Below are 20,658 nucleotides of genomic sequence, written 5' to 3'. Positions count from 1 at the left end.
AATAAGTCAGTAAGTAATTTATTCCATTGAAATATCATTGATGTATTATAGAAAAGTGATTCATCCTTTAATAAATGACAAAAGGCACATCTGCCTCATTTTCGCTGTGGTATTGTGATTCTAATCAGAACCGTGATACTTTCACTGGTATCATACCGTGGGTCCCAATTTTGGTACCGTGACAACACTAATCTGGAGGGGGTTCATCTGCAAAAACGAATGAAAAACTAAACAACGGCATTCGGCATTCGTTATTCGGTCAAGCGTTTAATTTTATTCGGCTTCAGCTATGGCCACAAATTTTCTTTTCAGTGCATCCCTAATTCATAGGATATCATATGAACAGTTGTGTGTACATTTTCGTAAGATATCATATGAACAGTTGTATGAGAATATGTTGCAATGTTCAGCCCAGATTATCTGGTAGTTCTCTGGTAATAATTTCAGACATGTTTGATATTTAGGATTTTATATTTGGATTACAATCATGATTACATAAGTAGTTGATGGTGTTGCCAAGCAATGGTAAACACTGGAGCCCTTGAGGCTATTGCTAGTTAGCATACTACTGTTGACAGATATTAAAACTGACTGTTAAAATCTCACTCTCAGTTTTGTCATCCACACTCATTTAGCCTTCTGCTTTTTTTCTTACTAAAAAGCATTGTTAACATTGCAGCAAGTTGTTGCACCACATCAGCCTCTGTTTCATTTACATCTGGTTCCCTATGAAATCACATGAGAGAGTTCACTTCAGTGGCTTCTTTTGGCACAATAATCTTAATACTATCCTGTTAGTGTGTCATTATTTTCAAATCTTGTTTTGTGTACATTTTTGATTTTAGAGAGAAAAACATCTGTGTAGTTTCTCCTTATGTGCTTGATGCAACCCGATTTTAAAATCTGAGGATTTTAAAACTCCTGTAGTCTGAGTCTAGTTTTGGGCAACTAAAACACTTGGTGATGCTCAGGGAAAGATCGTAGTTCTTCTTAATAAGCACTAATGTTAATTGCAGGTTTGCTACAAGATGCAAACTCGAGTCTGTGTGAAAGTCAGATGCACCACACATCCACCTACCACCCCAACCTCCAAATTGGTACTTTCCGCCTTGCTGCATAAGGGACACAGTACTTCAAATGTTGCTACAGAGTGTTGCTCTGGATGAAAACTATGAGGTGCAGAATCATCCATCATGGATCCTATGTTCCAATTCCTAAATCTTAAGAATACAGAGCTGTGTCAAAAGTGTAACATCCATTCCTCTACACTGTGTATGTCAAGATTCCCTTGAGAAATAAGCATTTAATCTACAGTTGATCCTGTGAAGCTAACCAGCACTATGAGACTGTTTTTACTGGGTAGCTGCAGATACTGATGAATATAGAAGCACCATTTGGTAGAGGTTTTTACATATCCAAAGTTTTAGACACGATCCAACGCTGAACTGTGAAAAATCCTACCCACACCTGAAGAGCATCAATTATGTTATTTTTAAGACAAAGAGACCCGAGATCAGTCAGTTCCGACCCAGTGATGGTTAGACCAAATTCAAAATGCAGCTGACTCAAAAAGACCAAAACAGCGAAAGACCGAGAAACACTGATGACAGCTTAATGCTACAAGAGAAAACACATTTTTCTCCTGCAATGATTATGATTCACATGTGGATAATCCAAATCATCCAGTTATCTGACAAAATGACACAGACACTCAAGACACACCTGATGAAATTGGACATAATATGGGCCGAGGCCAACTTGGGTTCCAGGTTGAATTACTAGTAACCCAGTGGGCTCCTTAAGACCTCTGTGCTGCAAAAATGGTGGTGTCTCGCTGAGTAAATGAAAACCAGGACAACTAGGTGTAGTTGCAAAGTGGTCACTACATGAAGGCACAAACCAGACTTGCACCAATTTATCGGCAGTGCTCGGAATCGGGCCGGTTTTCACGTGACTGGCCCTGACCTGCGACCGGCCGGTGAGTCTAAAATATGCCGATTTAAAACGCCGGTCAAATTCCCAGCGCACCACATGATTGACATCCTGTAACATCAGCAGCACACACACACGCACATGTGCAACTCATGGCTTGGGCAATGTGAGGAAGTGAAACATGGGTGGCTTCTTACCCTTAATCATTCACGCACGCACACACATCAAAAGAGAGAAGGAGAAAGTTAATTGTCCGTGTTAAACGTAACTGTGGAGCTCTCACTGCTGCACTGTGCCGCTTGAAACTGACAAGATGCGTGTCCGCGTGGTTACTGGTGGGCGCGTCCTAAAGACCTGTGTGAATTTTCCACAGGAGATATTTTTACATTTTGTCTATTCAAGAAATTACCCACAAATGCTATACACCAAGAATTATTATTGTATTTATCTATGCCTTTATTTATGTATGCCTTTTTTACTTATTTATTTTAATACTGTATCTGAAGTTATATTTGAGCAAAAAAGAAAATGTTTCTTAACCTGTGTCACTGTTTTTGTTTGTTTGTTTGTTTGAGATGATTATTGAAAGCTGGCTGTATCTTGGTTAAAATGTTCTAATAAAGGAAAGATAGAAAATATTGCAATATCTTGTGTGCTGTAAAGTGATTTGAAAAAAATTAAATCGGAATCGGCCAAAATTGGAATCGGCCATCCAAACACTCTGCAAATCGGAAATCGGTATCGGCCCAAAAAATTGTAATCGGTGAAAGTCTAGCACAAACACCAGTAGTTTCAATAGTAGCTCTGCATCTTACGAAAAGAACCATGACTCAAGCTCATAGATTAATTAAAAGAAGAAAAAACAGAGAAAGGCTTTAAGGTAATCCTAAATCTTCATCAGGCTTTAAGATTAAAACAAAAATCTGAATAATTTTTCATTCAGCAGGAATGTCCACAACATTTTCAGCTCTTCAAATCAATTTGCAATTAGTTGCAAACATGGGAGAGCAGAGGACATTAAAGTCCTTTGGCTTATTTCAGTCTGAACCATAGGGACACTCAGTAATATCAAAATGCTCCAAGACAGCAATTTCCACCTAATTTCTAATATCATTGTCTCTGGAAGGACTCAGGTGGAGGCTGATACGGGCAGCAACAACAAACAACAAGACAATTCTAGCAAACAATTCCTCATGCATGATGTAACCCTTAATCACCATATTGGGTGTGTACCCCAGTAAGAACTGGTTGTGATCTCTAAAATAGCTCTCTGTCTCATGATCTGTTTTGGGGCATTTCTAAATAGGGCAAGTATTCTGACAGCATTGCTAGCTGATGCATTAACTAAACTCATCACAGCACACTACACACTAGTAGTTATCACTGCTATAGAAATACGAACACCTATTTATCTTGATTGAGGAATACTGTAAAACTTCAATTAGTAGCCCTTATTATTAGCTATTGGCCATTAGCTATTATTTGCTTACATCACTCAACTCAACAGGCTTACATTAGGGACACACATCTGAACTAAACACAAGAAGTAAGGAAATTTGTGTTTGGTAGATTATTTCTTTGTTGTAACAATGCTTTTGGCATTAAATCTTATACCGCTGGAAAGCCTGTTCATTTCCATTTTAAATGGTGCACATTTGTAAGGAACATGCATTTGTGGGATGAGCAGCAGAGCTGAGTATGTGGGTTATGCACATGAAAAAAATGCCAAATCCTCTCTGCCAACAGCTTTTTTTTTTTTTTGTTTGTTTGTTTGCTGTTGACTCTTGTTTGGTTTTGTTTGGTGGATTGGATGATTGAAGTCTGAAAAAACAAGACATATTGGCAATTTCACAATTTATTCATTTACCAAACAGGAGCCTCAGTAGCGTGTGGAAGAACCATACACAGCCACAACAGCCTGGCACCTCCTCTTCATGCTGGTCACCAGCCTGGTCACACACTGCTGTGGGATGGCATCCCATTCTTCAACCAGCATATGTCACAAGTCAGCCAACATGGTTGTGTTGGTCACTCTGGCACGAACAGCACGCCAAAGCTGATCACACAAGTGCTCAGTGGGGTTGAGGTCAGGACTGCTGGCAGGCCAGTCCATCCTCTCCACTCCCAAATTCTGGAGGTAGTCTCTGATAAACCCTGCTCTGTGGGGGTGAGCATTGTCATCTTGGAGGATAGAGAAACCTACATACTCAGCTCTGCTGCTCATCCCACAAATGCATGTTCCATACAAATGTGGCACCATTTAAAAGGGAAATAAACAGGCTTTTCAGTGGTATAAGATTTATTGCCAAGAAGCATTGTTACAACAAAGAAATAATCTACCAAACACAAATTTCCTTATTTTTTGTCCTTAGCTTATATGGGACAGGCCTTAAATTCCTATTACACAAAACTGTTGTACAGCAAAGATGGGAAATACAATCAAATAGTTTAACTGAACCAGTATGAATATTACTTGTATAAAAATTAGGCTTTGAATAACATAATGTGTTATGTTATGACATTTGTTTAGGTTAACGATAAAACCACTTTTTCCTGTTAAAACAATATCATAGTATGTCATAATTAGTTTTTATGAAAAACACTTGTGATTCTTTTGATCAGTGGACCCTTACGGACTAAAGGAATATAAATAACTTACCGGGTAATCGAGAAATGGACACATATTCTGACATGATGACAGCTTCAGAGGTAAGGAGTCACCACTTGTTTTTTTGTCATGCTGGTAAATCTGAATGACTTAGGGTCCTCTCTGGTGCTCATGGTTTCAGTAAAATGAAATCAACCAAGCAAACGATATGTAACATCTCCATATTCATATTTGTATGTGCAATCTAAACAGCTTACTCACATTAGCTCAAGTGGGGACTCAACAATCTGGTACAGGCCTTTATTTGTCAAAATGTATAGCCATACCAGGATAGTGAAAGAGACTGGGCGTTAAATTGGGACTGGGCTTTAAGTGAAGTTTTACTGTAATGTTAGTGCCGAGACAACTTTTCTATAGCAGCAATTAGTTCCCTAAAGTGGTAACATTTCATGGAGTAATCAACTTGTCTGACACATCAAGCTCATTTGTTTGTAATTTGCTTATTTACCTGTCTTCATATGTTCTTCCAATGTGAACACAACATTACCATGAAACATCCACTTGTCAAGCCAGATAAACCAAACCTGCACTGATATCACTGCATCAGTGCCTATAATTTACTTCAAAGCAAAACACTACACGGTTACCTCACTGTCTCAGTGACTCAACAGCAAACTCCACCTCACTGAGTGGTTTTGTGGGAACAACTCAAGTTCCAGTCATGGGCATCTGCAAACCATTTGGGCATTTGAACATTAAGGGCTCATTCTGTCATGGCAGTACAATACAGATCCATTCCAAAGCAACACTGAAAACAGACAATTGCTTGTTAGAAACCAGTTTACTGCTTTACTCATCTCTGGAAGCACCAGGTATTGGAAATTAAAGGTTGCCAGCATTCATTTGGGCATATTTACATTTGCTTTTTGGTGCCATTGCCTCACCATTTCTTGTCAAGACCACAGACAAGCAGACATATTCAGTGTTTGAGGTCCCTTTTTCTGGTCTTATGGGCTTGTTCAGAAATTTGTGGAAAACACAATCAAGGTTGATCATTTAAAGCATTAACTCTACAGTATAAGTCATGGGTCATCCTTATAGAACACAGCACTAACATCCCAAATTCCCATCAGCTCACATTCATTTTCATCCTGGCCCAAGATGCAAATAGTGTGTTTGTTTGAAAAGTGAATCATCAGTCATTAAAAAAAAACAAAGGTATAGACAAAAGTTGCAGCAAGAACTAAGCAACAGAAATCGAAATTCTCCTTTAGCGGTTGAAGAAATGTTGAGAGAATATGCTCAAGTGATTGAAATGATTGTTTGGTTTCAACTAGCTTAAGTGAACTGCAGCAGGGTAATCGTTAGCCGTGTGCTCTGGCATGGCAACGTGTTTATAGCATGAATTACATTTGATTGCGTGCTCTTAAATTAAATCTGACTGGTGCTGGCCTCTGAAAAAACAGATTAGCTCTGCCAGATATGTTGTTACTGAAAGTCAGAATGAACATTCTGTTCATGAAACACATACTTGACAATTACCCACAGTTTTTGTTAACGACATTAAACAAGCACAAGTTATTACAACCTGGCTATATTATAAAGTTTATAGGAAGGCGACTGACAACTTACAGTTGGCTTGCCCACAGCAACGCAGCAGCTTTCAGTGTTGTTCTCTGCTCTGTGGCCCGATATCCAACTCTCCACACAAAGCCTGTTGACAGACGACATTTAGGCTATGCAACTTAATGAGGTCATCATTAGTACTGAAAAGGACATTAAAATGGTGACATGCAGAAAATCAGTGAAAAAAATATAAACGATATCCATGAAAGCAGAGATGCAGCATATCGTCTAGTTTTTACTGCTAGGATAGAAAGTCACTATATTCACCTGATATAACATCTTACAATCACAAGTTCTCTGAGGCATCAGTATCAGTGGTGAAGCAGAGGCTGTGTTCAATGAATCAGTCTGCTTCACATGCCACAAATGATATGTTTAAAGGAGCTATTCTATATTTTTCCTAAAGACAACAAATCACAAGAAAAGACCAAAAACGTGTTAGTGCACCTGTCAATTCTCCTAATCTGTCTGTAGCTCTCAGCCCCAAGACAACTGGTTATTACTGAAGACACAAATGTTTCAGACTTCACACAAATATTTAGTAGAATATTCCCTTTTTTAAAATGCTTGCCAATTTCCTAAAACAGCTTGGCACAGTAGTTTTTTATCAAATGTTACTCAAACAGTAGGAAAGAGTGCTTTCCTGGGGACTATTTTCAGCAGCGCATTAATCCACATTTGGTTCTCTAGTGACTATTTGGGGCAGCAGGTCGGTGTATGTGGGATTGAGTCAAAATAAACCACAGTGTGTGTGTTCAGGGTAATAAAGGAGCATGAAAGCCAGTGCAACAGTGTGGCTCACTGATGTGTTCTAATAGTTAGAATAGTTTTTTGGACAACAATTGAGCTCTGTGGCACAGAGGAATAAAATCAGACTTTGACACACACACACACACACACACACACACACACACACACACACACAATAGGCTACTTGTGAGTATTTGATAAAATTAGAATTTAGAGAATAACACCAGCCTTATTCTTTAATAAAATGTACTTGTGGGGCAGTAAACATCCTGTGTAGCGGAGACTGAATGCCAATCATGAAGCAGAAACTGATATAACTTGAATTCAATGCCATTTAAAGATTTTCTTAGATTTTAGGAATATAGATGCTGTTTGCAATACTTACAATGTTGTCACTGTCTCCTCCACCTCCGTGTGCATGTGTGTGACAACCATGTGTTGTATTCAGCTAGCATTAAAATGAAAGTTAGTGGTGTAGTGAGAAGAAAGATCAAAAATAAGATTTAGTGTTGACAGATTGTTAATAGATTGGTAAATTAATTTTTGTTCTCTCTGCTCCATACTGAACCTTCCATTGTAATGGCCATGTGTCCCACATTTTGTTGATTGGCTAACAGATGTTTACATCTTTTCTTGAAATATTAATGATTAAATAAAATTTCTGATTCAGAGTTTCTACTAAAATCTACCAAGTAGTTCTTTTTGGCCTGCTTGAGGTAATGTTAGGTTTTAATGTATTGGGTGAGGTTATTTTAATTCAAAAACACTTGTTATCATAAGTAATAAGTATAATAGTAAGTAATGAGTATCATCAATGACATTACGAGCTAGATAAAAAAATAAAAATAAAAATTAAAAAAAAAACATTCGGTAGAATTCTGCAGATTTTCATTTTGGAGATAGCAGATTCTGTTTGAGCCATTTACACACTATTCCAGTTGTGGTGTGTTATTTAATGGTGTTATATTACAGTTTGCCTACTACATGTTACTGACACACAAATTCCTGTTAGTGGTTGACTGTATCCTCATCACAATGTTATATAGTATTGGCGTCTTGTTTTGCACTACATCATTCCCACCCACTATGATAACATGTTACTTCCCAGTTTGATTGCCGATATCTAGGGACATACCAAAAGCAAAAGGCTAGGCAAAACAAGAGGTCAGATAACCGCACAGGTTTTGAACATTTAAACCAATAAACTCTATTCCCCAGAAGACTGTAAAGAAGAAGCTCTGGAAAAAAAGCTAGTGAGCAGATTGTAACATTTTAAAGACATTTAAGAAACTGCTGTTTTCAAGGTCAAGAATTAACTTTCATACCACCACCCATCCATCCATTATTCAAAATGATGTGTCCATTGCATTGTCAAACTTTGGCTGAAGGCTGAATTTAAAAAAAAACAGCTCTGAAAAATCGTCAGTAAATTAATCTCAACTCGGATTGGTTGAGTACTTAAAGGTTTGTGGTACATTTTAATATCAGAGTTTGTATATAAATGGCCAGAAATTAAATTTAACTTCAACTAATGTCATTAACGTCTATCACTTTCATGCCATGCCACTCCCCATCACTGCAAACAAAGTGCTCCTGATTATATTTTTCAATGACATAGGTGAAAACAAGGAGGTCAAAGAGCCACTGTGACTCAAATTCCTTCGAGCAATTGACTGGCTGGCCCTGTCTGAGCCACACGGGGCATAGCGCAGAAGAGAGTTATGGCGCACATGCAAAAGATTTAAGTTCAATCAAGCATTCAGGGCTGGACACCTGATCTTTCGCTTAAAGCTCCTCCAGAACAGTGGGAGTGTGGTCGGGCCTCACAGCAGGCCGCTACCTCCAGCAATCTGCTAACACAGAGCCTCTGAAGGGTTGGTATTTATCCAGTCCTGCACAGCTCAGTGGGGACTACTGTGTGTGTGGTAGGTACCACCAGAGGCCCCAAGTGGATGGGAGGGGGGTTGGAATGAAAGCTGTGGAGATTTAGGAAGGAGAGACGAAACATTTCTTCTTTTTCAGAGTTTTATCAGTCTCCCTTGAGGTGGAGCAAGTGAGAAAACAATAAAAAGTTAATACACTATCCCACTGACATGCACATTTTGAGGAAACTCAATTAGGAGTGTTTACATCATCTGAGATGTCGCAAATAAAGTGGTTCATTGAGCATGGAATAGATAAATATCCGAAGACTGTGAGAAAATTGCAGAACTATTGTTTGAAGATTTCTGAAGAATTAGTGTTATACAAGTCGCTGTTGCTCGTTGGTTTCGGCCATTTTTCACACTCTCAACTCAAAACTAGAAGAAGGAATGTGCCTGATGATTTTAATACACTTATTAACAGGAGCTATGGTACATGTGGAATGTATTTGATGTCGAGATTTTAGAAAACAAACTTTGGTTGAAATTGTCATTTATTAAACAAATTATCCAATCTAATATACCTCACACTTTCTTTTCATTACCATATTCTCAATTCAACTCCTCCTATCATACTATAAATGAACATTCTTTATTTAGAGAGAAATCCAGCTATAGTATTGGTTGAACCTGGCTTTATTTCCACTAGGCTCTTTCATTACAATAAAAGATTTGGAGCTCAACCTCTGAAACAAAATAGGGAATGTTAATGATAGTAAAGACAAGCCCAAAGCCCAAGAAAAGGAGAAAGTGTTTAGGATGTAGCTTGAGTTTCCCTGCCAAACAGCCCCCTCAGACCATGGGAGATTTGGGTGAGAGCATTTCTTAGGTTTCTTTCAGCCACAAAGAAAACATTTTAGCCTCTCAGTAATCCTTCCCGAAGCCCTCCCTAAGCTCAGAGGGCCCTTCCTCCCTCGGTCATCCCTCCAGCCCCGTCTGGGATCCTAGAGGAGCGTCTCCGTATACTGAAGCACCACCATCTCGCCATGACCCCTCTGGGACCCGGCTGACCTTCCTGTTGACGTCAAAGTAAACCAGAGTGGGAGCCGGTGCAGCGAGGGGCTCCACCCAGGGGGCTGGAGGTCTAATCACTGTTTTCCTCACAAAAGCCACAGAGGAAACATTAGCATTCCTGAATCTGCCCAACATTACTCACACTACAGCCTCCACATGTGCATACAGGTACACATATACAGCCAGTGGTAAGTAACGCAGTCAGTTTACTTACTATTTCCATCCTCTGCTACCATAATACTTCTACTCCACTAAGAAGCAAATAATGTACTTTTTACTCCCTTACATTAATCTGACAGCTATAGTTACTATGCAGCTTAAGATTTTACATGCAACATTTAACCATCCTCTAAACATCAAGTATTGTTACAGAACAGTTCAGTTCCATGTCGGCTTTATTGTCCCAACAGAGGACATTCTTTTTGCTGCAAGACGGCAAAAAGCAAACAAACAAAAAAAACATACATACACAATATCACAACAGACATAATTAAAAGTGCTGGTATCATAAATCCAATAAAGTGTGCAATAAGAAGTTCATGTGGGCCCCTGCTTTTGGCCACAGACAGAGCTCCCAACTGATAGACGTACCCAACAGTATATTATCATTTATAGACCTTAAATCAGGGGCATCAAACTTACGACCCACAGGCCAGAACTGGCCCGCCAAAGGGTCCAATCAGGCCCTCTGAATGATTTTGCACACCTAATAACAATGCACTTATGAAGGCTGAGACATGCCAGATTTCAGGAAGTTAAACAGTGAATAGCCTACTTCATGTAAAATGCTACTTCACAGGCTTTTCATCCTGACCACAGGACAGTAAATACTTATCTTTTGCAAAATACTGTTAGTCAGCAACTTCAGTACTAAAGAATCTGTATCAGACCTCTATCTTAAAACAATATTGGTGGAGCCTGGTTGCTGAGGCACTGCAAAAACATTAAATTTGTAAATCGTTTGTAAAGGAGGGTTTATAGTTGTGCCTACACCATGGCCTACGCTGTAGCCTACGCACACAGTGTTGCCACCTCCTCAGTAAGGAAAGTAGCTATTGGCTGTCCTAAAAGTCGCTAGAAGTCACTAAATGACATCATCACCAAATTTGCATAATTGGCCATGTGCATGTAATTGTAATGGATGCTGTAGGAGAGAGGCATAATGTCATGGTAGAGACAACAAGTGACTAAAACACCCTGAATATGTTTAGAACTACAAATGAACTTTCTTTCAGTGATTTATTTTAGACAAAGAAAGTTTTACATTTACATCCCGCCCTGACTGTAAATGTGATTCATCTGCATTTGTCTGTACATGGTGGGGTGAACATCTCCTGCTCTGACTGCAGCTGGGAGGGAATGCTGTGCGAGGACTGGGCCGCCTGTGAGTGCTTTGGGACGGGGGAGGGGCCCACAGCAGCACCCTCTGCTCGTTGAGAATACTAAGAACGATAAGTGCTTTCACGTTAGAGTCTCCAAAAGTCTCCAATAACACTAGGCTGTAATAACTTGTGTCGCTAGTCACTTTTTGCAAAAGAATTGCTTAAAGGGGTCTGGAAACTCGCTAAATATAGCGACAAAGTCGCTAAATTGGCAACACTGTACGCATATGGGCTACACCGTTGTGAGCAGTTACACTTGTGCATGTAGTGCCTGTGTCGCTAAGCAATTACACCTCCAAAACTCCAGCTGGTGGTGGAGTTTCTACAGGGTATATGCAGGAATCCTGAGATTAATTTCAATATCTTTTTAAGACTTTTTTAAGACCTTCCAAAATAACCTTAAGACCTCATCACCACTTCAAGCTGTTGTTAGTAGCAATGCATCTTTAACTTACTTAACAGTTGTAGTTTGCAATTAAATCTATGGAGCACAAACATACAACAGAACTCAGACAAGACGAGAAGGATTTTTTATTGTCTTTTGCTCCTCTGTTTGGCACCAGGATGGGCTCTGTCATGTGATGTCGCACAGGTACATGCACGGCCCTGAGTGGCAGTCCGAGTGCCTACCTACACATCGTTTGTTTGTAATAGTCGCGAGGAGGAAAATAAATTATACATTCATGGATAGCCTACTTTTTGTCAAAGCTTGAATGCCAAGAAAATTTAATACTTCATAAATCACGATTAAGACTTTTTAATACTTTTTAAGGGCCTTAATTTTCCGACATTTGATTTATCAACTTTTAATACTTTTAAGACTGCGCGGACACCCTGTTCTGTTACATGATTTAAATTTGGATAGATTCAAAACACAACTAAAACACACATTAAACATGGCTTAATAGCTACAATTTCAAACACAAGTACACAAATCAGCTTCATCATAACTCGGAAAATTCACAGACAAATCACTTGTCTTTTGCTGAACACATTTTCTTCACAAATATAACATGCTAACGTTATTAGCACACGCCTATGGCAGCTTACATTGTATAAATTAGCCTAGCCGCTAGCGGATTTTTCCTCTACTCATGGCCAGGAAGAGCAGTAGCATTTAACAAAGGTACTAAGGTACTAAACACATTTTCCCCACAAATACAACATGCTAACGTTATTAGCACAAGCCTATGACATTTCACATTGTATACAGTTTTCCTCTACTCATATCAAGCCAGGATTAATCACACAGGACTTAAAATGCCATTTGCCAGGGCATTATTGTCTTTGCAATTTAATATATTTGTGACATAAATGTAAGTAAAAGCTTCGTTTCCACTGAGGGAAATGGTTTTCAGCTTACAAAAGAGACAGGAGGTCTGCAGTTACATTTCTGGGGTGGTGCACATCAGGCTATGGTGGCTACGTGTCTACACAAAGCCTACGCTAAGGTACAGTGTTGATTCGACGCAGAAGTATAAATTCGGCTTAAGGCAGGGGATAACTTCCTGCTTCCTCAACAGCTTCCACTTTAGTTTGATGTGGTGATGCCAGCATTACTACAAAGGAGTGAAAATGTATGCACATGTGAGTAGTAGACTGACTGAATGTGGAAAAATGTATTTATCTTAAGGCATCTCGGGCTGTTCATTATCTGTTTCACAAAAGCATACACATTTTCAGAATGTATTTCTTTACACTAAAAGAAAGGGGGAAATTTGAAGGTTTTGTTGTTTATAGGTTATTCTGCAATGGTTTTACTGGTCTAGCCCACTTGAGATCAAATTGGGCTGAACTAAAATGAGTTTAACACCCCTGGCTCAAATAATTAGCCATTTAGTCAATTAGCTCGTCAACACAATATTTATCAGCAGCTATTTAGATAACTGATGAATAGTTCTGAGAAATAGTGATGGGCATTTTTAACAAATCTTTTTCTCTCTATTTTGTTTTTGGCATTTTACCTTTAGCCTATTTGTTAGCAGACAGGATTAGGCTGAGCTGTATGCACTGAAACCACTGAACCTATTAGAATGCCCATTTTCAACTATTTTCTGAGTCTGTGTGTATGTCATCATCAAATGTGGTGCTGGTGGCACCTATTGTAGCAGGAACTACTACAGTATTACAGTACAGTACAGTAATATTCAAAAGTAGTTTTGAATATTTTGCCAGGTGTTGAAACTTAATAGTTGAGGCAGAGTGTGAAGATGGGTGAGGTCCAAGAAAGAGGGTAAGAAGTAGGGGGTAGGAAGTAGGGAAAGGGCCGTTGCCCCTCCACTTTTTGCCTCTGGCCCACATTTGCATTGTGTTGTGGATGTATTGCAGCTGGAGTGATCCAATCACAAGATGGTCTTCAGCTGCTACAAAAAAATCATTATTTGCAGCCCTAAAAATGATTTCCATACCAACTATCTGAAACATGTAAATGCTCCTTACATATACCAGCATATATCAATATGAAAGGGTCATCTTGCTTTATGAGAACCTTTGGTTCTGATACTTGTACTAAGTACACTGAGCTGATACTGTGCTTTCACTTAAATTTTGAATGTAAGGCCTTTAATACAGTATATTTTATATGACAGTATTTCTGCTTTTACTTAAGTCATGTATCTAAGGACTTCTATCACAGCTTCTGAGTCCCAAAAAGGCAATGTCCACAATACTGATAATCCTGATACACACATCCACGGTCAGTGAAATCGGGGAAAAACTGAATACCCGTCATCCACCCAAATTAGCATGTATATGCAGGTTTATTAAATGTAGGGAAACCCATTAAAAATAGTCAATAGAGTGCTTTTCCATTGCCAGTGGACTAGAGCTGTGCAAAGCGCTCTGCAGCAGACAAGTATGCCTTTCTGTGTGTGATTTAGATTTTCTAGTGTTTCACGTTCAATGTCACGGATGGGCTGGAAAAAAGGTTGGTAAACAGTACAAAGCAGCATGGAGGCCAGTGAAAACTGTATGGTAGTTATTGTTCTTACTTATTCAGTCTCTCTCTTGGTGGAGACGAAATATGGATCAATGTTTGAGCACTGCTTGGATGAAGACAGATATATTTTGTGACAGTCTGTCATTGCATCGCGCTGACAAAGGGCCTAAAATAAGTACATCCACCCCAGTGTTGTATTTTCATAACTGCCGATCGAGCCGATCAATACCTTTCACTATTGCAGAGTCATCTGACCCAAGAGTGAATGCCAGTTGTAAAGACAAAAGCCAGATGTTAGCGGTGTTGTTTTGTTTTTTCTGTCCAGTGGGAAAGGGCTTAACAGTGGGAGGATGAGACCTTGCTCCTGGGTTACATTTCACCATTATTATGGCTGAAGGAATTGGACAGAGAGTACTACTCCCCGGACGAGTTGTGCTTCTTGTGAAATGATTGTTTTATTGTTGCACTGTGTACAACATTTGCTCATATCAATAATGGGATACGCTCCGATGCATCAGGGAAACCCTGCGAGAGAATCTAGCCTCATTTGACTCATTTGATTTCACTGCTCGCATTTGTGGCAAAGCAGATTTGGAGAAGACACAGGCATGATTAAATATTCACAACTTCCTGCCTAAACTTTCTCTCTGATCATATGGAGGCTGTGTACAGCGGAGGGAAAACTCCAGATGGACATCTTTAAGATTCCCAAATCCTCTTCTTTTCGCTAGCACGAGTTTTGGGGTCAAGGTGTGAAGGGAGGACCAAAAGACCCGTTTCCCACAATCCCTCCGCAGCTATAGCCCCCCAGCTGTTCAAGGGCTTCCATAACAACAGCTGCGCAGAGGTTTAGTGGTTCATGTTGCTATGACAACAGCAGGATCAATTGGCATGCACAGACTCTGGGCTAATAGCAAAAGTGACATTATACCATAATTTCGTTTCAATAAAACACAGGCAGGTTTTTTACTGCACTGAGATTCAGGGGGACATAAAAAAGAGGCAAATAATTAATTTTGCATGATAATGCCCGTGGCTCATGCGCCCAGAACTCGCAGGAATCTCCCACGCATAGTGACAACCAACCCAGCAACCTCACACTTCAAAATCATTCTCTGGCATTGAAGATTAAGTCAGTACAGAGTGTGATTGTTTCCGAGCTCATACAATAGAAGCTAAATAAGTCCTCATGCCCAGCAGCTGTATGTGCCACAGATCACTGACCGGCAGGATGTGCAACAATCAGAAATATTTCTGTTCTCCTGACAAACAGGATATCGGGTCACTTGGCCACCTTAACAGTGAGGAGTCAGACACTATGGGGGCTGGGGTTTACACTATTGTACAGGGCCACGATGAACCAGTCTCAGCTGAGATTTACATGTAGGACAATAGAATCTCAAGCTCAGGTAACGCATCACAAGCAGGAAATGATTTACAATCCTCTTATTATCAAAAACTTGCATTTAACAGTTAGTCAGAGCTAAGTTGTCTTAGGTCTCATCTGACCAGCCAAACTTCAACCATTTGAGGCTAATTCCAGGGAATTATAAGGGGCTCACAATGACAATGGCAGGTATTCCCACAGGAGTAACCAGAGCCGGGCGGCGTCAGCATGGGTTTAAGCCCAACATTTAACGAGCATGCAGCTAATACAGGCAGCTGTGCCAGACAAAACACAGCACAAACATACACATTTAGTCTACACACACACACACACACACACACACACACACACACACAGCAATATGAGCACTTTATCCAGCTGCAAGACACACTATATTAAACATCCAGCATGACACAATGGCACAATGTTCTCTAACTTTGTGTCTCTGCCACTAATCAACTCTTGGCTGATATCTGACATTGATTATTCCTCCCTGTCTCACAGAATATGATAGCCCCTTGTGAACAGTGGGGGGAAAGCCAAACAGGAATCCACTGCTAAAAATACCCACATCGTGATGAGTCAGGATGGATTGAGCAAACAAAAAGAGACCAGTCTAATTTCCTCCAGTCTGGGCTTTCGATAAAGACTTTAAGAAAAGAAGTTCCAATCCTCAGTGCCACCAGTGGATTCCTCTATTTAATGAATCCAGCTGCATCAAGAAGGAAGAAAAAATGTGCAGACTAGTGGGATAAAAAGAGATTATCTAAATGGAGGCTAATGATGTGAAAAATGATCACAGACTTAAAGAGAATAAAGGTACGGGAACATAAAAGTGTTTTGTACTGATGTTTGGGGGTATTCAATGACAGTGAATTACTACAAGCCAAGTGACCAAATCTACCTCCTCTACGTCTAATGGCCAATATTATGGATGTGGGCTATACATAGGCTATACACGCACAACATACTTCACACAATCATGTGTATGGAGGCCCAAAACCAACATAAGTTAGTAAAACGTTAACAGATAAGTCAAAAATATTCATTATATTATATGTCTACTATTGTTAGGTAAATCATTTAAATGGTGAATAAAAATAAATATAAAGGTACTTTTTATCTCCAAACACTAAATAAAATATCAATTAAAGCTTTTTTATTTACTTGCCTTACCTCCAATCAGTTGATAAAATCAATTAAAATGTATTCTAAATAGGCCACTAACGATTATTTTCATTGTCTACTAATCTGTCGATTATTTCTTCGATTAGTCGACTAATCATTTCATCGAAAAATGTGTTAAAATGTTGAAAAATGTCGGTCTGTCTCACCCAAACCCCAAAATTATGTCATCTAATGTCTTGTTTCATACTCACGCCAAAGGGTTTTAGTTCACTGTCACGGGAGAGTGTGTAAAGCTGCCAATATCTGAACGTAAGAAGCTCCAGTAAGAGTATTTTGGGGCACTTTTATAGTGCTTTTCTATGAAAAATGACTCAAACCGATTAGTCGACTACTAAAATAGTCACCGATTATTTTAATAGTCGATTAGTCATCGATTAGTCGACTAATCGTGGCAGCCCTAATTCTAAATAATTTACTAAATTTTTGTTAGCTTGCCCGCTAAAATGCTTAAAGGCTCTCTAAGTCTTCCTAAGCTTGAAAAGTTTTTGTCACATACAGCAAACATCTCATGATCCGCTAGCTACATGTCCTCTGAATATGCTGTGAAAAAGTCTGGTGTCTGTAGGCAGCCCAGACTCCGCAAATGGCAACAAAAACATTTGGGTCCAGGCTGCTCCAACCAGCCAAAGCGAGACCAGCGAAAGCAAGCACACACACATGAACACGGTGCCTATGTCTCACGGTCTCTCGCAAATGCGTACACATGAACGCGGTGCCCAGAGAGGCAGTTAGAGCTACAGGCTACAATGAGGCTAAAAGGCGAGCTAGCTCCATTGTGTTTGATAACTTTGTTGAACGTAAACAGAAGTGAAGTGTTTTTGTTGCCATTTGCGGAGCCTGGGCTGCCTACAGAGACCAGACTTTTTCACAGCATATTCAGAGGACATGTAGCTAGCGGATCGTGAGGAGATGTTTGTTGTTGTTGTTTGTTGCTGTATGTGACAAAAACTTTCCAAGCTTAGGGAGACTTAGAGAGCCTTTAAACTAAGCTACTGATATGAGAATTTACTGCAGTGTGTGCAGTATAATTATGATTAACACTATCTATTGGCTTTTGTTGTTATATGAAGGAAGTTATATGTAGAAAGGCAACACACTGAAAAAGCTTTTGTTTGTCTTGTGTGTGTGTGTGTGTGTGTGTGTGTGTGTCTGTGTGTTCAGATAAGCTAGCTAGGAAAAAAAAAAAAAGAAGCTCCACACAGTCTTTTCATTGCTTATAGGTGGATGTTAAAAATCAAGTGAGCAAGTGAAAGATAAAGAGAAGAACAAAAAATCTCCAACATGATGGTTATGGGGCTCAACACATGTAGTTCATCATTGATACGTCAAGTTAAGCCATTATTTATTTCTCGTAAGTGGAAATCAAGGCCCCAGCGACAGCACTGGGCTTTGAGGCCAATTTTACATAGCGGCCAGAAGTGCAATTACACCGTCAGGGTCCAACACGTGATGCCATGGGGCCCAAAAAAACTTTTTCCCATAGCCTGACAACTTGAAAGAGATAAACTGGAAGTTAGCCATTCAGCTGGTGGAAGTTAGCCACTCAGCCACACTTGGCTGCACCTGGCTGCACTAGGCCACTGTACGTCTCTAGCGCGCCTTCTCTCTGGGCCCCATACTGCAGAAAATCCGGGCAATTTCAAACAGCGGAAATAGATCCTATTTGGCTTCATGCTCCACTGAGCAACTTCCATAGGAATGAACAGGAAACCGTCTTAAAAGCTGTATCCAAGTCTCTTAATACATCCATAGCAGAAACCTCTGGGAATGAAAAAGTAGGCCAATGCAGAAGTGCCAAAAACTGCAGTTCCTTTGATGGCCACTTGAAGCTGGCTCCAGATGCCAGTCGATCCCCATAGACCTCCATTTTAAAATGCCCGACTTTACAGCAGAAATACACATCTACTATAGGACATCTGTATAACATAATAATTGTCTATGAGTCAGATCCATCCCTCGCCCCTCCACAGCTCCACCCTCTCATCCAAATATGGTCACCTTGGGTCACCTCTGGCTACAAGAATTTAAAATAGACATGGCCAAAATGCCAAACTTGAGGCTTACAAACGGGAGTCATATATGTATAATAATAACTAGATAGCGAACCCCAAGATGGTGCTTGTTCATTACAATGGAATTGCTCACCTGGCACATACACCACATACTTCTGGGTTTACTTTCTCGGTGTGCGACCCACTGAATATGCACAGTAGTGTTTCTCTTACTAGCCCCTGCCCCTACTTTCCACTCAGCTCATAGACTTCACATTATGATGACATCATGGATGGATTTAAATCACTTTTCTTGGCTTAAGTGAAGTTTTACAAATAAAACACTTCCATGGATAAAAATACACAATAGAAAGAGTCATAATTGAGCTCGTTTGCAGTTCGAGGTGTCCTGTCAACAGTTTTACAGATGTTTCTTTTATGACAGTGGCATATAAAGAAAATGCTTTTTGGGCCACAGGTTTTTCGTTTTGCCTCAATATTGCAAATGACCACTGGAAAACATTGGAGGTAAGGCTGAGCTGCGTTCCTGGGGGCCTGACGGGAGACCACAAACCAATGGGTGACGTCACGATGGCTACGTCCGTTATGTTTAAACAGTCTTTTATTTCTTTATCTATATACCATTCAACTGTGCTAAAATTCTGCATTATCTTAAATAGTGTATACCATATTTCTCACTGTGCAATGTGCTTATTATATATCAGCCCAACTTCCCAAATGCAATAAAAGTAAGGTAGTATAAGTAGTAAGCTACTGCACATAATGTCTATCATCTGAAGTATGCTTCTTTAACCCCTTTACGCTGTGGTGAGATTCATATGCTCTTTTACTTATACAAAGGCATATACAAGGATCTGGTTTTCAAGTGGACATCAGCAAGCTCTCTGTCCAAAGGCTGTAAGTAAGTGTGTTCAGTTTTGAACCATGCAACACTTTTTTGTGTAACACTATGTTACATGCTCAGTCGTAGGCTACTGCAGTCATTCTTGTGCCCTCTTATGTGATAACGTACTTTTGTTATTGAAAAGTTTTCTGTTATCAGCTGTTTTTCTTCCATGTTTGAAACACAGCAGTACTGATCATGACAATGTCAGAAACAGATCAGATTTGATTTGAAACTAATAGAAATGTTTTGACCTGAAACTATGCAGACCACCTTTCGCATGCAAGTCATTTAACAGACAGCTGTATCTTGTTTTGTCTCAAAATACGAGACTTAACAACAGTAAAAAAAAAATACCTTAAATTACGTGGGATCAATTAATAGATAGATCATTGTACAATTTGGAATATTGCCACAGGAAACGGGATAAATTCTATCACTCCAGTGGCAGATATTTTTACTTGTTCTATGAAAACAATAGCCTCCTCAATAACAGACTAAATGACTTGTTTAGACAGGATATTTTTGCAGTGCAGAAATCCATTAACTGCACAGCAAGTGGATCTGGACGGAAGCTGATTAAACTGAATTTGTTAGAGACAGAATCTTTTCTTCAGCTCCAGAGTAAACACACTGTGTTGGTCCAGGAGGGCGGCTGGCTGTCATGCTAGTGGACACAAGACCTGCTGGATTTTAGACTTAAGAGCAGAAGCTCTTGTTCTTACTGCAGTGACTGACATAACAGGCAGGATCCAGCTGAGGCTGCTGTTGTGATATGTGGAGTGCATTTGGAGAGAGAGAGAGAGAGAGAGAGAGAGAGAGAGAGAGAGAGAGAGAGAGAGAGAGAGGGGGGGGGGAGTAACAGCTATGCAGAAGTCAGTCTTTTTCGATTCAAGAGTGTTATAAATAGCCCCCCCCACCCACACACACACACACGAATAGGTGTGTCAATACAGCAATACACATACTGGCACTGAACCGTTCGGTACGAGGCATTACAAACCGAATGATACATT

At 39.8% G+C, this 20,658-nt stretch overlaps 1 protein-coding gene across 2 annotated transcripts in view; it reads right to left on the bottom strand.

The window, feature by feature from the left end:
* pknox2 (pbx/knotted 1 homeobox 2) overlaps positions 1-20,658 on the bottom strand; it is a 152,598-nt gene that overhangs the window by 110,276 nt on the left and 21,664 nt on the right. For both annotated transcript variants that reach the window (XM_033634900.2, XM_078172168.1), the window contains exon 2: positions 6,173-6,254. The gene's annotated coding sequence lies outside the window, so the exon portion shown is untranslated. The remainder of the gene's footprint in view (positions 1-6,172; positions 6,255-20,658) is intronic.

Source organism: Epinephelus lanceolatus, chromosome 11 (genome assembly GCF_041903045.1).
Source record: "Epinephelus lanceolatus isolate andai-2023 chromosome 11, ASM4190304v1, whole genome shotgun sequence".
In the NCBI taxonomy this organism is placed as follows: domain Eukaryota; kingdom Metazoa; phylum Chordata; class Actinopteri; order Perciformes; family Serranidae; genus Epinephelus; species Epinephelus lanceolatus.
This window is presented reverse-complemented; position numbering and strand designations above follow the sequence as displayed.